Source organism: Triturus cristatus, chromosome 6 (genome assembly GCF_964204655.1).
Source record: "Triturus cristatus chromosome 6, aTriCri1.1, whole genome shotgun sequence".
Classification (NCBI taxonomy): Eukaryota; Metazoa; Chordata; class Amphibia; order Caudata; family Salamandridae; genus Triturus; species Triturus cristatus.
In genome coordinates, this window is record NC_140589.1 from 204,039,421 (window position 1) to 204,045,408 (window position 5,988).

The 5,988-nt window shown below is 43.0% G+C and overlaps 1 long non-coding RNA gene across 1 annotated transcript; it reads right to left on the reverse strand.

The window, feature by feature from the left end:
- Positions 1-2,968: 2,968 nt before the first annotated feature.
- On the reverse strand, positions 2,969-3,482 carry LOC146816640 (uncharacterized). The gene is made up of 3 exons (XR_014962473.1): positions 3,343-3,482; positions 3,161-3,224; positions 2,969-3,071 (listed from the first exon to the last, which is right to left on the reverse strand). It is a non-coding gene; the product is annotated as an uncharacterized LOC146816640 (long non-coding RNA).
- Positions 3,483-5,988: the final 2,506 nt, after the last annotated feature.

Sequence of the window (5,988 nt, forward strand, 5' to 3'; positions counted from 1 at the left end):
GTTCCACAAGGCCAGATACCCCTTTGGCGAAGGACCGCGGAACAGAATTTGCTGCTGCAGAGAAGAATGTAGTGGGAGCTGCTGCAAAGTCAGGCCAACCGGTGATGCACTTTGGGCCAATAGACAAGCAGGTTCGTTCTGGCCTTCTCTAGGTTCTCAGAGCAGTTAACCAAATATCTTCTAATTCCCCATAAGAAATTGGATTACTGGGAGGGGGAGGGAGGGGAAGGGTGTAAAACCCTACTCAAGCAGAAACCGCATTCTTCGCATTCCTTGTCAGGGTGAAGTCACAAGCAAACCCCAATTCAACCTGTGCTAAACCCTCTGCCCTCTGGTAGCTTGGCACAGAGCAGTCAGGCTTAAATTAGTGGCAATGTGTAAAGTATGTGTGCAACACTTAAAACAGTAATACAATGAAGACACTCTATGAAACAGATCCCACACCCATTTAATAAAAAAACAAGACCAAAACAACAAACATCCAATCAGTAGACTAGAGACATGCCGGTTTAAAGATTTCAGTGAAAATAATTCCAGAAAGCACAAAGCTCCAAATGTGGAAATCTGGTTGCGTTGGACTGGCACAAAGCTAAAAGTTCAGGCTGACTGCGATGGAGTATGGGCAGGCTACAGGTACTCAGTTAGGACCACTGAACAGAGTACCTTAAATCCTGGTTGCGGAGCATTAGGAGATCCCAAATCGAGGATGCGTCACTCTGCTCGGGTGATACATCAATTCCGAAGAGTTGCACAGCTGTGATGCAAGGTCCTGTGTCATAATCGAGAATTCCATCGACAAAGTCTTGCAATGTGAAGTCCAGCATCAAGTATGCGTCGTGCAGTCGAGGTGATGCGTCGATTGTGAAGGGCTGTGATGCGATAACCTGTGTCGTCATCAAGGTTGATGTCAACAAGAAATTTGCAATGCGGGGGCCTGTGTCGGTGAAGCTTTGTACAGCGGCAGTTCTGATGCAAGGTCCTTGCGCTGGGAGAATCCTTCCAGCAGAGGCAATGCATAGGTTCCACTTGGGGTTGCGCTTTGCAGCAGAGGAGATGCGTTGGTTCTGCTGGATCCACAGATGGGCTGGCAGAGCACCTTCAGGCCCACTTCCAAGGGTCCAGGAGTTGGGTGGAACCCCTTCACAGATCAGAACTCACAGTTGCAGAGTCCAGGTGCTGGTTATAAGAGATCAGGTGGTCCTGGGTTGAGGTTGCTGGTCCAGTCCTTCTCACCCAGGCAAGAGGGCAGCAGCCAGCATGTCAGCACAGAAGGCAGCAGTACTTCAGAGAAGCAATCCAGCAGAGTGGCAGTCATGGTCATAGTTAAAGTTTATTAATAGATCAAAAATATTATCTCATCATCAAGACATAACAAGCAATATCAAAAATACATAATACAAACCATAAAAGTAAATCATAATAAATACATAAAACCCTAGAATACCAACAAATAATCAAATAAAAGAATGTTAAAAAATTAATATCCCTAAAATCCTACATGGGTGGTCTCCATACACATGGATTCTCTAAGACTGAGCTAGCAATTGTTGTCTAAGAAGCCATGCAACATAAAGGAATTTAGTTCCATCCAGCACAATTAAGTTGAGGAATTGCTTTTACACATCCTTAGGGCATATATTCGGTTTGTCAAACCCAAGCAGTGGGTTAGAGGAACAATCCACCTGTTTCTGAGTTTAGTATATTTTGGACAGAAAAATATCAGATGTTCCGCAGTTTCATCCCGGAGAACACAAGAGTGGCACTACATGGGCCTAGGCTTGACATGGTCACATGTTGAGGTGTACACAGCGATGGGAAGGGTCCCATACCTAAACTGCAAACACAATGAGCAGGCATGCACCGGGTGGATGTAGTTCCAACATTCCTCTGCCTTAGGTCCAGATGTATACAGTAAAAAGCGTCTTGTGAGGCTGCCTGTATGACTAGATAGCAGCAGCGGCCGCCATAAACAAAGGGTGGTGGAGCAAGTGGGGTCGCGCGGGAGGCGTCGTGCGGTCGGGGGATGAATACAATATTCTTTTTAAAAACTTACCTTTTACCGCTGGCCACCTCCAGCGTCGCGTCTCATCGCGCTGCCTCTCCTCTTCCTGCCTGGTCCCAGCAGCCCCTGGGACAGACTCCCTCTAATTGGTCTGAGCGGGCAGGAAAGACGCCCTGCTCAGACTGGGGAGTCTGCTCAATGCAGCTGTGCTGGAGAAAACCTAAGTACGCATGTGTGTTTTGGTCGGCCTGAGACTGCCGACCAAACACACATGTGTTTGATAGGAAACAAGGGAACCCCAATATACGAACCTGGGGTGGTACAATGTGAAGAGAGACACAATGGTTCTAAATGGCCTAAAAGGTCCAGGATATGAAAACCTTTAAAAGGTAAACGTTTAAATAAAGGTTTTTTAAAATAAATTTTGAAAAGAGAGAGTGATAATTAATATAGAACAGGGACAAGAAGGTCAAGGTATAACAGATATTTATTATACAATGAAATACATTCAGATGCTCACATATTCAGTGACAGTAAGCGTGACAAAAACGGTGAAAGTGAACTTTAAAAGAAAACATCGCATTGACAACAGGAATTGAACCACTTTCTTTTAGACTTAATATGAGGGGTTCATGTTGTGAGCGGTCGACGACGTTTCGAACTCAGTCAGTTGAGTTCATCTTCAGGACAAAAATGAGCATCTATAATCTAGAAAGCAAGAATACAAAGTATAAGTAGACCAAAATCTAGTCCCTGAGAGTCGCATCACATTCAGAAAATTAATAAAGACTACACATTGCTCTCTATAGAGTGATGCTGAGTATAATTTGAAAAGGCCACAGTTATTATAATGAATAATTATGCATATGACATAGTCTTCCTAAGTCAAAGATTAAATTAATTAAGTTCAAAATGCTGGCATAATTCCTAGTCTATTTTTTTGGACTCAACAATTAATAAACTTACTGTCAGTGTAGATATAAGGTAGAATTTTAGATTTTTACTGATCACGAGAGAATCAAATGCAAGTTACTGCTTCAAAGTAGGGCCCTTTGTCATTGCAGGAGGCCTAGGAAGAAAACGAGTATTTTAAGGCATTTAAAAGGGGAGTAAGTCAGGAGTGGGAAGGAGCAGGGAAGGGAGCGGATGCAGACTTACTTGGGAAACGATCTTAAATCATTTTACCGGGACCTCAGGGATTCAGGTGCCGGGCGGATTAAGTCTGAAAGGAATGGAGGGGGTGTGTGAGTTAGAACGCTGAACAGCTGAGCCAGCGAGGAGAAAGAGCAGTTAAGGGAAAGGCATGGAGGGGAGGGGAGAGAAACCCAAAGTGAACTTACAATTTGTCCGATCAGATTGCAATGAATGCGAGCCTCCCGGTAAACAAGTCCTGTTCAAGTGCTGCTAGCGCTGGAACTGAGAGCTGGAGCTGGGTTAACTCGGTATTTATGCACGTGAGTCTGGAGAAGTCGGGATTTCAAGCTAATTGGTGACAGCTGAACGTGCAGGTGTGCAGTGTAGACACCGGGCGGAAATTAGTAAAGAGTGAGCAGCCGGGAGTGATCTACGCTCACAGCTGTGAAAGAGCATGTGTGAAGGGCAGACTGTCAATCTGCGAGCGCAGGTGAAAACAGATCTGTGCTACTAAAAGCGTTTAAAACCGAGTTAAACACGGGGTGTGGGAATGGGCTGTTGTAATAGAAAGATGTTCATAAATTAGGAAAACGCTAGGCAATAGGGCAGAGAGCCATCACCTGAATCGTAACATACGGAATTTAAAGAAAGTAATTACATCATTCTCTGGGGGTTACGTGTGTACAAGGTACACTATATTTACATTGTCAACAACCTATGTACTCAAACATAGCAGCATGTGCCAATGGGATAGGAGTATACATAACATCCAATGTGTAATTATCAACTTAGCTATGTACATGGTAAACAATAACCATTTGTAGAAGGCCAGGGTGGTTGCCAAATCAACAAATGAAAAAATGAAACATACAAATTGAATGAATGAATGAATGAATGAATGCGGGGGAATCCCAGAATAGTGACAGCAGTTGTACGTTTTAGAATGGTGTTATAAGCATCCAGGGTGTTCAATCCTTGTTCAATGGTACGGCATTTGAAGATCCATTTGCATTCCAGGCGGTTAAGGATTTGTTGTTGATTACCTCCTCTGTGGTTAGGATGTAAGCTTTCAATCACTTGCCACTTGAAATCAGTCTCTGAGTGTCCTTTGGACATGAAATGTTCCACTAATGGTGCAGTTTGTATTTTGCAGCGGATCCTGCTTCTGTGTTGCGAGATTCTTGCTTTGATTTTCTGCGTGGTTTGTCCGATATAAAGCAATTTACACGGACACTCAATACAGTAGATAACATTATGTGAGTTACAGTTAGAGAAAAACTCCAAATTGTGCTTAGTGCCATCAAATTCAAAAAACTTAGTGTTGACAGTAGAATCACAAGCCATGCAGTTGTTACATTTGTAGTGGCCCTTAAGAGGGGGAAGACCAAGAAAGGAATGTAAGGTGTTATCTTTCTGTGTGGGTTTTTGGGCCCTGACTAGGTGGTCCTTGATGTTACGGCCTCTCTTAAAAGCAAAAAGGGGGGTTCCTGTGGAAAGCTCCAAAGGCCTTAGTACTGACCAATGTTTTTTTATCATTTTAGTGAGTTTATTACTGACTGGGCAGAAAGTGGTCACACATGTGATCTTGGAAGTAGGTGCTCTTACTTTTGGCTCTTGTAAAAATTCCCGATGAGAGTACCAAGCTCGTTTCATTGAGCGTTTTACTAGCCGTTTCGGATAGCCTCGGTCAGTAAGCTTTTTGCATAGGATTTCTGCCTCTAGAAAGAAATCCTCTTTGTATTTACAATTCCTTCGGATTCTGAGGAATTGTCCGTAGGGCAAACCGTCTCTTAAAGCTCTGGGATGGGCACTGTTGTACTGTAACAGTGTGTTCCGCTCAGTCGGTTTCCTGAATAAGGTAGTGTAGAGTTCACCATTGGCACTCTTGATAGTGACATCCAAATAGTCAATTTTGTTGTTGTCAAAGTTATGGGTAAACTTCAGATCAGTTTGGGTGTTGTTAAGCCAAGAGCAAAATGATCGGAGTTCAACATCGGTACCAGACCAAATCATAAAGACATCGTCTATATACCTACGCCAGGAACGGATTTTTTGGAGAAAGGGATTGGCTCTATTGAGAATGATGTTGGTCTCAATATCGTCAACAAAAAGAATGGCAAAATTTGGGGCAAAAATGGCCCCCATAGAAGTACCCTTGCATTGTCTGTAGAACTGATCTTGAAACATAAAGTAGTTCTTAGTGAGGGCTATGTCAAGGAGTGAAATTATAAACTCTGTGGGGACCTGATGTGGGGCCGGACGCAGGTCGAGATGTTTTTTAATAACCTGTATACCTTTATCTTGAGGGATATTAGTATATAATGACTCGATGTCAAGGGTGACAAGGAGTTCTGTTTGGGGATCGAAAGGTTGAGATTCAATGAGGTTGATCAGGTGTGTGGTATCTTTTACGTACGTGGTGGTATCTTGTACCATGTTTTTTATGAAGAAGTCAATATATATCCCTAGAGGTTCTAGTATTGAACCACATCCTGAGAGGATGGGTCTGCCTGGTGGTGCTTCCAAATTTTTATGGATTTTTGGGAGAGTGTATAGAACCGGTGTCCTTGGGTTTTTGTTATTAAGAAAGGTAAACTCACGTTTACTAATATAGCCTTCTTCTAGACCTTTCTTAGTAATATCAAGAATCAGGTTACTGATATCTTGAACAGGATTGCGCATCAGGTGTTCATAGTGTGAGGTGTTACTAAGTTGGCAGTGAATTTCATTTTCATAGGCGGTTTTATCCTGTAAAACAATACCGCCACCTTTATCGCAAGGTTTTATAACCACATCATCCAGATTTTTTAGGGTGTTTAGACTTTGTCTTTCTTCTAGACTTACATTGAAAG